We start from the raw sequence: 14,337 nt of genomic DNA, 5'->3' as shown, positions 1-14,337 counted from the left end.
ATGACTTCGCGGATGAACCCAATGCCCTGGAGCTTGGCAACCTCCTCTCCTATTGCCCGGTACTTTTCTTCATCAAAGGCCCTCCGCTTCTGTTTGATGGGATAGAAGGATGGTTTGATGGTCAACTTGTGTGTGATGATTTCAGGGGAGATACCTGGCATGTCTGCGTATGACCATGCAAAAACGGCAGCGTTGTCACGTAGGAATTGAGTGAGTTCCGCCGCTACCTCTGGGTCCAATTGGGCGCCTATGCGGACTGTCCGCTCAGGGTGCTCGTCCGAGATGCAGACAACCTTCAACGACGTTTCTGGGTTGACTGGCTCCTTCTTTACATACTTCTTCTCCTCATCCCTAGGGTCCTCGAAGATATTTGGTGGCGGTGCATGGTTTCCCACTGTCAGGATTTCATGGCGGCGCGTTGACCGCGCTATAGTCGTTGAATAGCATTCTCGTGCCAACTGCTGGCTTCCCCTCACAGAGCCCGTGTCATTGGGTGTGGGGAACTTCATGAGAAGCATGTATCCGGCGATGATGCATTTGAGCTTGTTGAGTGCCGGCCGTCCGATGATGGCGTTATACGAGCTGAAACAATCGACGACTATGAACTCTGTATGTATCTCCGCCATACATGGACTAGTGCCAATAGTCAACCGCATGTAGTCAGAACCCAGTGGTTGCGTGACGTCGCCGGAGAAGCTGAGCAGAGGCTCATGATCCTGGAGTAATTTCCTGTTCCGCTTGAGGTGGTTGTAGCAACCGCTGAAGATGACGTTGACAGCGGACCCGCTATCCACCAGGATTCTCCCCACTGAAAATCTACCAAGAATGGCGTCGACCAAGAATGGCGTCGACCAAGAATGGGTCGTCAATTCATCATGGGGTAGATGCACTCCGCGTTCCTCCTCCTCTGAGAAGGTAATAGGTTCCCAACCTGACTTTGGGAGTTTGGCGGATCTCTCGTAGCGGATGTTGCAGACTTCTTTTGGGTGATTAGCGCGTGCATGGCGCTTCCTTGCCCTGTGAGACATGTTAGTGATTGGAGCACCGTCGTCGATGGTGTTGATGCGGCCCAAGGTCTCAATGTTGGCGATCACAGGTGGCGGTTGGCGCACCTTGAACTGCTCCATCTTGCCGTCACGGTACAAGGTCTCAATGGCCGTTTTTAGAGCGTTGCAGCTGTTGGTATTGTGACCGCTGTCCTCGTGGTATTTACACCACCTGCCGGTGTTTCTAGGTTTTCCCGTTTTTGGGTACTTTGCTGGGGGTGGCGGTGGGATCTGATCCTTGCACTGATTGTATATTTCCTCATACGAGGCTGTGAGGACTGTAAACACTGCATACCACTGAGAAGATTCCGTTTGTTTGTTGCGGTTATCCCCATGGGATGGGCGGTTGCCCTTGTTGTAGTGTTGGTCCTTCTGCCGCTTGTTCTGGTGGTGGCCCTGCTGCCACTCCCTCTTCTTGTCAGTTGGCGGCGCAACGGGGGTCTTGTTAGCGGTCTCCTGATGACTGGAGGAGGGCTGTGTTGTCTTTGTTGGTGTTGCTGGTGGCGGTGGGGTTTCTCCATATGTGATGAATTCCGCCTGGGCGTGAATGACCGCCTCACTCATGACGTGGTCATATGCCGCATTTGGATGATTGTAGTTGAAGTGATAGAGGAATGGCCCCTTAAGGAGTCCCTGCTTGAAGGCCGCCGATGCCATTGTTTTGTCTAGATCGCGGCACTGAGATGCTGCCGCCCGCCATCTTGTGACGAATGCCTTCAGTGATTCGTCTGCCCCTTGCTTGACGCTGAACAGCTGACTTGTGTTGTGATGTCCGGCGGACAATAAGATGAACCGAGAGAGGAAGGAGTGTGATAGTGCATGGAATGAGTCAATGGATCCCCGCGGACACTCGAAGAACCAGTTCATTGCCTCACCATCCAACGTTTCGCTGAACAAGTGGCACAGGGTGGCGTCGTCAAATCCCTTGTTGTTGGTGACCTTCTTGAAGGTGTCCATATGGACGAAGGGGTCAGACATGCCGCTGTAGTGTGACATCTTTGGGGTTTTTGCATACGCTGGTCTGATAGCCTGCAGAATCGCAGCGGTGAAGGGCCCTGGTCTGGACGCGAAAAGCGGATTTTGAGTTGGCGCTGGGGCGCCCGACTCCGCCCGGATTAATCTCTGCTCCAATTGTTGCATCCTTTCCAGTATTTGGGCTGTTGCATCGCCGGCGGAACCTGCCTGGATATTCTGCTGGACCTGTCTGCGCCTTGGCGCAGGCGGATTGCCCTCAGTCCTCGCCCTAGCTTCCGAGCGGTTGGTGTGCGGCAGTGACTCCGCCTCCTGCTCCAACATTAGTTGGGGGATGGGCGGTGGTCCCATCCCCAATAGTTCAGGTGGGTCCAGCAGTACCTGCATCTGTATGACTGGTCCTGGTACCAATGTGCCAGTGTTGGGCCGACTACGCCTGGTGCTGCGGGATTGCTCGCTCTGTGCTGGATTGGCGGTTATCTCCAGCGTCCTTTTTAGTTCATCAAAACGTGACATCAGCGTAGCCACCTGTTTTTGAGCCTCGGCCTTCTCTCTGCGCTCCTCTTCACGCTCTCTGTTTGCCTTGTGAAGGTCCGCCAGCGCCAGCTCGTACATAGCGGTGAGATCCTGGCCCGGTGGGCGGCTGCTGCTTGGATTTGCCTCACCGCCGGGGTTGGCTGGGGTGTTGAATAGTGCGCGGTTAACGCCTACCGCTGGGTTGGAGGGTTGGGGAATGGCGGATTGGTCCGCCTGCTTTTCAGCGTTTCCCCCGCTACCGTTAGTCATGGTGATTGTGGTGGGATGACCTTTTGTTCAAGGATTCCCACAGACGGCGCCAATGTTAATGCTCAATGTCCGGCGGTAGCCGAACCTTCGTTTAACGCGGGTCTGGTGGGCGGACCGCTACTCTGTAGACTCGGTGATCTTCGCTAGCTGCCAAATGAAAGACAGGGCGTCAGAGGGAGACCGCGTTGGGCGGTCTTCACTTCTCCGATGCCTAAGTCAGTCGATGCATATAGACAGCATAACAATAAATGAGTAGTAAATGCGTAATTAATGAGAAGAGAGGAGAGAACCTTTTATAGGTGAGGAGAAGGCTGATCTTCTCCTTGTTTTCGATGTGGGACTGATGTGCTTCAGTTCCCAGCGTCAGGAGCTTCTGATGCCATCTTGGCACGGCGCATGGCGGCGCATCGGCGGTGATCTGGGGGTGATCCGAGGCTCAGGCGGTAGCTCGCCTAGCTGTGTATCCGTAGGCTACTCCTTTGGCGGGAATCGGTACCTCTGGCGGTACCATGAGCGTAGCCCAATATAGCTAATTATGCTTGTAAATGTACATGTATGTACACACGGCTTACCAAGCTCTTTGGTTTGGTTTGGTTTGGGCATCTGATGAGAGCTTTGATGCGGCTCCTATAACGGCGACTTGGAACGCTTCCTTCCTCTCCAGCTTAGATTGTATCGTGTCATCTGACAATGTTTTTGGTCAACAAGCTTTTTTTTTTTTTTTTTTTTTTGAAGGGATTTGTAACCCAACCAAGCTGGGAGGCACAAGGTGGACATAAGGCCTTGACCTCTAGCATCAATACAAGAGTTCTCGTAGAGTACATCCTGAATAATAACAGGAGATTTATCTAACCAAACATCACTAATATAATTTAGGTTAGTAAGGTGTGCTAATTTATTAGCAACACCATTTGCTTCACGGAATATATGTCTAACCTGAGTAGAACGGGAAGCTTTCAAATATGATTTATAATCATCAATAATTATCTTGAAGTAGATCAGTAACCATAGAGGCACAGTCACACTCTAAGTCGAAATTATCCAAATCTTGATGAATAGCCAGCAGTAGCCCCGCCCGGAAAGCCTCGGCCTCTACATGAGCAGCAGATAAAGCACGGGGCACATATCGAGCCAATGTAGCCATACAAATACCCATGATCATTGCTTACAATGCAGTGCTTTGGGGCCAGAAGCTTCTAGAAGACTATCAAGCACTCCATCCAAGTGGGAAATGAAAGCAACAAAGCTGCTACTCTTCCGAACCACATTATTGCGTTCGCACCATACAACCCAAAGAAGCATCACGTTGATTTCCTGTGAGATTATCCAGAACATTCTTAATCCAATCCTCCAAGTAGAAGCCTGGCATGCTTACCGCTTCAACCCCAAACTACTAAGTGCCCAAAAACACTTAACAATGTCACAATCTCTGAAAATATGGAGCCCATTCTCCAATCCAATACTTTGGGGGAATTCTAGCTTGCACTCCAGATGCCCTCCCAATATTTTCCATTCCAATACCAGCTTGTTTTTTGTTTTGTTAAGTTTGTGTAGTCTTTTAGGTTTTGTGTTTTTTACTTCTCATTTGTTTTAATGAAATTAAAGTTTTTGTTTAAATTGCCAATAAAACAGGTTTTGTGTGATTAGAAAGAACTGAAATAAGTGGAAAAGACTATGCGGGGAGGGCAAGCCCACCTATTTGGTGTACTCGATGCCCGGAGGGGGGGTGTCGCTGCGTCTTTGGCGCGGCACTGTGCTGGACTTCGGGTAAAAAAAGCCATTGCGTGCCTCCTTGTGGTCCTTCCCAGTACCTCCTTTTTTTTTAAAAAAAAAAAAAAAAAAAAAAAAAGAACTGAAATAATAAGCAACTAAGTCGTATTAACTGAAAATCCTTTTTTAATTTTTTTTTATGGCAAACTGCAACAGCAAGAGGAAAATGCATTCCAAAATTTTTTTAATAATACATTTAGTCAAGCGAAGGACACAAATCCTTACCCCATACAGAAGAAAAAAAAATCAACATCGAAGGGACAATAGAACAAAGAAAAGCAAAAAGACTAGTGAAACCTAAACTTTTGCAGCAGAGACATGCATCAACTATCTAGGTCTCATTTATTAGTACATCAAGCTTAAATAAGTACGTTTGAATCAGCTCAACGTACATTTCTAGCAAAACACAATATATACTTAGAGAGGGAAGTAACCCATCCATCGTTCAATCATGGCAGCACATTCCTTGACTTTATACTCTGCCGCAAAGTGGCCTGCACCCTAAAGAAAACACAATTTTATTTACAACTTATAATTTCATAGCCTCTAACGAATAATATTGTGTCAAACCAACTTATGTGTAACAATAAAATTTTTGACTACTTGCCTTTATAGTGACGAACGTCAAACTGAAAACCTCATTGATTAACTTCTTTGTGTATCTGCATCAAATAAAATTGCAGTTATATGATGATCAATAATTTTCACGTAGAGATTAGAATGAGAAAATTAGGATGCTTACCCTGCAGTTTGGCCATCAATTGACCATGTCCTCCAGGACTCGTCCACAGTCAAATTCAGAGTCTTTATCCATTCTTGTGTACCAATATGAGGAATTGCCATGTCATGGTCACCACTGTACAAGGGTAAAGTGAAACATTGTGCTACTTAAATAGTTACCAATCCCTTTCATATCTGCTTGTTGGGAAATGAACTATATAAATACCTGTATATCAGAGCACGAAGGTCAGCCCTCTTTGAGAGAATTTGATGATAACTCACTACACTTGTGGCAACTTTAGTGTAAGCCAATGTGGTATTACAGTACTGCCAAAACTGTTTGGTGCCCTGATTGATTGGCATCAAAAGAATGATTTTAGCCCGCCGGCTTGTAATTGGAATAGATCGACTCATAGATTGCATATTAAGCATTAAACGTACGTACGTACCCTTCGGACACCAAGAGCATCTTGGACACCTTTGTTGTTTGCCCAAACTGAGGCGAGCATGTGATTATAACTCTAGACCGAAGAAGTGAACTCGATTAGGTGCTGGACAAATTTATAATAAGTCTAGAAACTCTCAAGAGAATTCTGTAGTAGACGTATGAATCTCATACATACAATTATCAATAATGCAATTAGATTTTAAAAAAGAAAAGAAAGATATAATATTATTTGGAGAGAGAGAGTCATCACTCGACACCAAAGTGCAGGACCGTTAGGTGGTGAACTTAGTAAACCTTTGGACAAGTCTTTGAGGTATCTACGAGCTTGACACATCTCCTTTGCTGTAGGCAATGCATTACTACAATATGGTTCCAAGATGTGTACCAAATTTATGTCATTGGTGAGCTGCAAATTTACATGTTCATTCAATGGTCTCAATACATAGTACTTAAACTCAGTCACCACATATATAAGAAATTAATTTAGATGATGAAAACATGAAGGGCAAATTATATATTTTATGTCCTCTTACCTCAGAAATGGCATCAATATCTGCTATGCATGCATCATTGCTTGAATCTACATTTACATAATCTCCATTGCAACTTGTTTTAGCAGCCTTGAAATCAGAAAATGGGAAAATTTAGAAATATATATGCCTTCTTCAATAAGGGCCATATCCAACTATACAAGGTCTTGACTACACAAAAGAAAAATTTATATAAGATGGCATATAACATGAAGCGAAGGCACAATTCAATCACCTTATACAGTTTATCCGACACAAGAGACATCCTGTGAGCATAAGTAACTCTTGCATTCATATCAATGACAGAATCAGTTGCTGGGTTCCCAAGCACATACCCCTGTAATAATTGAAAATAATTAAACTCTAATGATATTGCTATGCTAGGAAAATGAGATCTGACATGTGCGGCTTCAATAGTAATCCAATAATATTAATGTTTAAATCCACTCACTTTGAGATTCATCATAGGCACACTTCCATTTTCATTACCTACAGAACATCATGAGGAATTAGGAACCATAGATAAGCTACCTGTGGAGAACATACTTTACAATTGACAATGGTTTTCAATTCAAATATAGCATCATTATGTCCAAGTTGAATAGTTTGATGTTTCTCCCAAAGCTAAAATTTAAACATGTAGGCATCATACCGAATGACGATGGGTGGACTTAATTAAGATATTTATATTTTCAGTAGTCTTCCAAAAAAATGTTTCGAAGAAGAATCTTGTTTTTAAGTTCATTTTTGACATTAAAAAAGAATAGAGCATTTGGGAAGTACAAATTATTAATTTTAAAAATTTTGTAGCCTTTAGGGTCATCCCATGTGGTGATGAGGGGGATTGTGAATTTTGCTCGACTAAAAGTCTCAATTCCCAAATTGACGGGCTGGGCCGGGTCAATATTACCTAGAGCTTTTTTTAGCCCTAAGTGTTAGATAGGTGGGGTATGAGAGTCAAGTCTTGCCCGTGGGTTGGGAAAGTTGGGGCTTGAAAGGCCCAAAGGTAATACAAAGTTATGCCATTCTTGTAGTTTTCTGTATTTAGCGAGTGACTTGTGGAATAATATTCTCTTAAAAAATAATTTGATTGACTGAGACATCCTACCCAGTAATAATAATAATAATGTGTATCGAATGATAAGTGAAATCAAATCTAATAATATTATATGTTTTTGTATAAGCTTAGCAGAACCCCTACTCTTTAAAAAACGGGTCGGGCTAAGCCCGCCCATTATCTTGGGCCGGGCTGAGCTACGGTATGTCCATAAGCCTTGAGTTGATTTCCACGGGTCAAGTTGAGAATGAGGTTAAGACTAGATTAGGTTAGGGGTTAATTTCCCCTTAAATGTAATCAAAAAAATATTAAAATGTTATAAAGTGGAGAGAAGATGGAGAGAATAGTTGGGAGGAAGTAGAAGTGTTATCATTCAGTCTCATTAGCCTCCTTTATATAGAGGTAGGGTTTATATCAAAGTACATAACTAATGAGTATTTACATGAACATCCACATAGATAATAATATTTACAACATAAAACATTTTCAACTTTAATCTTTGTAATTAAGTGTGAGGTCATGAGTTTGACTCACAAAAACTATTGTAGTTCTAGATTGATATTTTATAGAAACTAGAAATAAAAATAATAAACAAAAAAAATATTTTGGACTTTAACCTACAATCCTTATAATTAATTAGTTTGGTACATTGTCAAACATATGGTATAGTATTTACTAAAGAAGGACACTGTCAACTTTTGTTATTTTATAATTAATATATTTACTAATGATTGTAGCAACCATATTTTCAATATTTGATCAAAAATTCGGTAGTAGTAAAGATTATGTCTAAAATTTAAAAAGTTGGGGCTTCTATCTAAAAACTTGTTGAAGGAAATCCGAATTATGTGTACTTGGCCTAAATATGATTACTTGTTCTAGTTGTAATAGGGTAAAATATTCTAGATCTACATCTATATTTGATTAGAATTCCTTGTACTTCAAGATATTGTACTTGTAACCCTCTATATAAAGAGGCCTTCAGCATATAAGTATTCTACCAAATTCTCTTGTCCTTAAACAAAACCCCAAAAAAGTATCATATAGACATATACCATCAATTATTTGTTCTGCAAGCATGGGCATAGGTATGCCAGAATAAGAGTCACCACCAATATAGAGTAGATTTTCCAAATATGTCGGGTGTCACTACTAGCAAAACAATCAATGCACACTGATTTTAATCATACTGATTTATATGAGCTACAGATATCAGTATAAATGATTATTTTAGACAGATATCCGTATGAAGGATTAACTGACACAGATATCTGTATCTAATATGCTAAATTGGGACCACATGAATAGTTATTATAATTGTATGTACAGATATGTGTGTGAATAAAGAAGACCCACAGATATGTGTGAAAGATGTCAAATTAATATTTGTTAACTCACACTGATATCTATGACTATAACTATATACACTGAAATCTGTATGTAATAAAATTAATAAATTGAGATTTCAATCGTGAAAAATTGTGTTTATAGATCTCTGTGTAAATAAGAGAATATTCACTGATATCTGTGTGAAAATATGGACTGATATCCGTGTGATTAAGATAATATTCACTGATATCCGTTTGAAATCATTTTCACTGATATCCGTGTGATAACACTCACTGACATCCGTGTGAATAAGATAATTTTTACTGATATCCGTGTGATTAAGATAATATTAATTCACTAATATCTGTTTGAAATCATTTTCACTGATATCCGTGTGAAAACACTCACTAACATCCGTGTGAATAAGATAATTTTTACTGATATCCGTGTGAATAAGATCATTTTCACTATCTTCCTCTCTTCAATTAAGAGTAGTATTATCGTATCTCTAGGCTTCGTTTCTCTTTACCAAGGATTAAATACTTTTCTTTTTGTATAAGTCTCCAGATTCTTTTGATCTTATTTATTATGCGACTCGATGAATGTTGTTATCAGAAGAAGAGAAAAAAAAAACTGAGCCATTCTAGCCGATCTTCTTCTCTCATACATCCATTTCAACAATCACACCTAAAAATCCTAGCTATCTTCCCATTCATTTACAATTACGCACACAGTATAAGACATTTCCATAAACACCAGCCTCCTTTAGCCACCATCGATTTCAGATCTGGATCGAAAACGACATCGCATCCCCAACGGAAGCTCCATGGCTTGAGATATCTGCTCCTTCGCCATAGCTGCTGAGTTCTCGTTGTTTCTGTCTTTTCTGAGATCTCAGATCTGGGATCTCTCATACATATCTCAAATTTTAGATCCGTTCCCAAATCTCAAATCACTTCTGTGGCACTATTAGTTTCTCTAGCCTCGGCATTGAGCGATGTTTTAGCTGCTGATATGATCTTGGTTATGGCTTTTGATCTCAAGTAAGGGAGGAGCTCGGATTGAAGTTTTTCTTTTTGATTTTAACAAAAAATTATTTTTTTGTCAATCATGTTTAATCTTACTTTGAATTTAATTGTTTTGTTATATTGATCTTTTTTCAGGTTTGGTTATGGTTTATCATGTGGGATAATGAATAAGATGAACTGAGATATCTTGAGTGTTCTTGGGGTGGATACTGCTGCATATATGGCAGACGTGATTTTGGGAAGGAAGACTTGCAAGACAATTGCAGATTGGGAGAGTGATGACTAGTTCATTATAATTACCATTAAATTAGAACAAGAAACCAAATTATTAATTATTAGTATTTACCATAAAAATATGGAAATATGTTAAATTAATATTTCAAGCATTCATTCACACTGATTTTTTCTTTGGTCGAAATTCACACTGATTTTGATATGATGGTAAAAAAATAAATGAGAATCTTGAAATATGAGTGGGTCCCATAGAAAACACAAACACAGACTTTTTTATCTGTGTGCAAAGGCCAATGGCCACCCCCCTCAAATGGGACAGAAATCTAATCTGTGAGTGTAGGGTGGCCAATGACTATCCCACACAGATTTCAGTGAGTAATGCGATTAATACATATTGATTAAAATCAGTGTCTAATAGCCTTTTTACTAGTAGTGTGTGCCTCTAGCCACTGCATATTAACCACATAGATTGTAAAATTCAAATAGATTGATCGATTTTTTTAAATAAAGTGTAACAAGTCGTCTCTCTCAAATTTTCAATTCTTAAATATATATACAACAATAATTATGGCACACCTTTTGCAGAAATTCATAAATTTGAGCCACAAATTTATAGTCATCCATAACATAACCACTTTGGGTTTCTGAGTAGGAGTATCCGGCACCAACTGGTGCATCCAAGTATATGATGTTGAGTCCCTGACAAACATTATCATTGTAACTTTCAAAACTAATTAAGGGTACATAACTACTTGTAGACTAAGGAGATTAATTTTTTATGTGATGATAAGAAAACATGCACAAGTGATGAGTTTTTGATAAGCAAAATACTCAAACCACCACTATCAAACTAATTTTAACTTTGTTAGAATATATTGTTTTAGTTGAGACTCTTGTTATAATCTCAGGAAATTCTCTTGATACATATTGTAATCTAGGGTATAGGCACTATGTCCCCCATGTATTCTGCAGTTTCATTAATCAAAGCTTGAGGGCAACCGAACTGACCCTTATTTAAAAATTAAAAATAAAAATAAAAAACTAATTTTAACTTTGAGATATGAAAATTTAGTTTAACTTTGAGTTAGATACCTTAAAGATCATCAATTTGGCTGAAAATTTGCAGAGATGACTTATACATTAGTACCTAAAAGCTAAACGGTCGAGATGTAGATATGCGACCGAAAAGTGACCCTAAACTCTAAATCCGCACTTTAATTTCAAAGCAGAGCTCCGCTTTGAATATATATATATATATATATATATATATATCTGTGTGTGTAAACGTCTTTGATACCTGTGTCCATGCATAAGGATTGTCCTGAAGTGTTGGTAGGCTTCCATTGTAATCTTTGTAGTTGAAAACCAATGGACCTATATATGTGCAAAGCATAAATTATGTCAAGTTCATCCAATTCTTCCGTGCATAAAAGGGTTATTGAACCAAAAAGACAAAAGTATATTTTTTTTTTTCTTCACAAAAAGTCCGTCCATGCAGATGCTTAAGCACGTACATGCAGAATATATACGGTAGAAAAGAAGAGAACCAGGAAGATTTAAAAATACCACTCTCAAAGAAAAATCCAGCAAGACTAGAGCAACCAGGGCCTCCAGTGATCCAATACAGCAGAGGATCTTGTGCAGGGTTCCTCTGAGACTCGATAAAATAGTAAAACAGCTGCACTTCTTCATCGTCTCCTACACCAATATATCTATACGCACGTACATATATACACGTAGTTATTTAGAGAAAGTAAAAGACAGAAGTTCATCATGCAGGAAATTGGCTAAAAGAACATAACGATAGAATAATATATAAAAAGAATCATACGTCGTACGTCCTCACATACGTACCCAGATTCTAAAGCGAAAGGAAGATCACCAGAATAACCTGGTAGAGTTTTGATGATGGTCCAGTTTGAAGCTGAAGCACTAAATGTCAGGGTGAAAGACGTGAAAGCCAACATAATAATATGGCAGAAACCCATTGGTTCAGGTGTTTAGGCAAACTATGACAAGTCGATCTTTTTAGTGATTAAGGAACTGAGATCAAGAGCTCATATAAAGGACCACCCCATTCGGGGGCTCTGCCGTTGCCAACTTGCCATCAGTAAGTCAAAAGAAATAGTTGAAACGAGGTAGCTAGAAATAGTTGATTCGAGGTTTTTCGGAAAGTAGTTGATACGAGCTGGTTGAAATAATAGAAATCTAACCGGACTTCAAACCATGTACAGCACGCAAGATCCCTCTAATGATAATATGTCCCTACACCCTATTTGTTTTCCATCATTCTTTTAGACCTTAGTGATCGATGTTCAATTATTACCGACATAAAGTAACTTTAAAGTATTGCCTTAAAAATTAGTTTATGTGTCAGTTGATTTGTTATACTCATAACATTTAATAAAAATTTCTTATGGGTCTGATTTTGATTATGTCATATCAGCTGTTACATAAAATAATTTATACATGATACATAAAAAAATTGTCCAACATTATTCTTTTTTTATACGCAAGTATTTGTATTTTGGAATTGATGATGCTATTTCTTCTTAGAGCCTCAACCTCTTATATATGGATGCAGCTGTTGCTGTTTGATATGTTGGAGAGAAAATATCTCACATTGAAAAAGTGACAAAAAAAAAATATAACATATAAATTGGTGACTCTTACCCAATTGTACCGAAAGGTTTAGGAGAGTATCTCTCTCCTTCTTTTCCGGTGGTCTTGCTGATCTGAGGGTAAATGTAATTGGTGTTCCACATCTATCTGCATATGTGTGATTTGATCTTATTTGATCTTTAGTTTGCTAAATTGATTTCGAGAATCGGATATGCATTAAAATGTTTTTAACCTTCATATCAGATAAAGATTGCATTGTGCATATAGTTAGAAAAGATTTGATTGCATATTAAAAACAGTATTAAAACCTTCCTTGTTTATCTTATTTCGGTGATAAGAAGAGATTTGATTGAGGGGGAGTCTTGCTCCTCTATAAAAGATTTTGAAACTGTATGATGGAGGGTGGGGTTTTGAGATCTAAGTGTGTTGTGTGTGTTGCATAGTCTCCACAAATAGTTTTCATGAAAAACTCTCTTTGATTGTTATTGATTTTACATGCTCACTACAATCCTCATATACTACTTGAGATCAGTGAGGCCTTGATTCAAGAAGAAGATCCGACATTCGAGTCTTGATTACAAACAACAGACGATTTTATTATTGTGTAGAATAGGTTGTTCAAAGTTGTATACAAGTTAGCTATATTGCTTGTAAAGTGGTTGTGTCAAATACCACGACTTGTGATTTGTAAAGAGTTGATTTCTTAGTGGATTGCTTCTTTGTGTGGGCTACATAAACAGCCTAGCTTGCAGTGATGTTTCCTCAGTGGTGAGGTTTACACTGCGTCAGCAAATTGTTCTTGTTAGTTTGTCCTGCTTTTCATTAACTTAGTTCCATTTAGTATTTTCAGTGATTAAAACCCAGCACCTATCGGATGGTTAAGTTGGGACAGTATCGGTACAATGGTAGGTCACGGGCCATACTTGTCGCTGTTTAACATGGTATCAGAGCGGGTCCCTCTCCAATTGAGTGTCTAATTATCATGAGTCCAAATTTGAGTTCCTTATATTTGTGGCACAACTATATGAATTTCTGCAAAAAATTGGTTACATTTGAATGGTAGCTAATCCATAAATGCGGATCACATATAAACTAGTTGATGTGATAATTGAACATTGGATGATGCTAAATTATCTAATGAAGTAGACCGGTGGCTAACTGCCACAGCAAATATCATGTCATGTTGTTTAAAACTAGCTCGATCACATAACATTATTCTTTCGAGAACTGCACAAATAGATACCATTGTATTAGGAGATGTATTAATTGTGTTACAAAGTCCGTTTGAATTTGAAAATTTCGTGGTTATGTAGTGGTTGGATGCACACCCTACATACCTGAAAAACATACTCTACATTGGTGGTAACTCCACTCTGGAATGCATGTTCCAATGCTTGCGCAAACAATAATCAATGGTACACATTTATAAATTTTCCTCTTTTTATGTCCAAAATAAACTTTCTCGGAAGTAAGATTTGTTGCATCTCCATATTCCAAATATCATGCATAACCTTTAGAATCTATAAGTCCTTGCGGATATTACTAAATGATGCACTTGTACGCTTTAAATACTGAATTAGCAAGATTATCAAGCGCCATGTTAACACGACAAACTTGCAAGTGCTTGAGAAGAAGCAATAACTCTACTTTTTCCTTGCCATTCTTTTCCTCTTATGGTTCTTACTTCCCCTTGATCATCGATGTATTGCAGGTAATGAAAATGGAATTACCCCCATGATGAATTTCAGAGTAAGTGAATCTAAACATAAGAGCTACATAATTTCCTCTTAATTAC

The 14,337-nt window shown here is 39.4% G+C and overlaps 1 pseudogene; it reads right to left on the bottom strand.

Annotated features, from left to right (window-relative positions):
• Positions 1 to 4,991: 4,991 nt before the first annotated feature.
• On the bottom strand, positions 4,992 to 12,010 carry LOC133711723 (serine carboxypeptidase-like 3; annotated as a pseudogene).
• Between the last annotated feature and the right edge of the window lie 2,327 nt (positions 12,011 to 14,337).

Source organism: Rosa rugosa, chromosome 5 (assembly GCF_958449725.1).
Source record: "Rosa rugosa chromosome 5, drRosRugo1.1, whole genome shotgun sequence".
NCBI classification, from domain to species: Eukaryota; Viridiplantae; Streptophyta; class Magnoliopsida; order Rosales; family Rosaceae; genus Rosa; species Rosa rugosa.
Note: the sequence above shows the minus strand (reverse complement) of the source record. Positions and strands in the feature narration are given on the sequence as shown.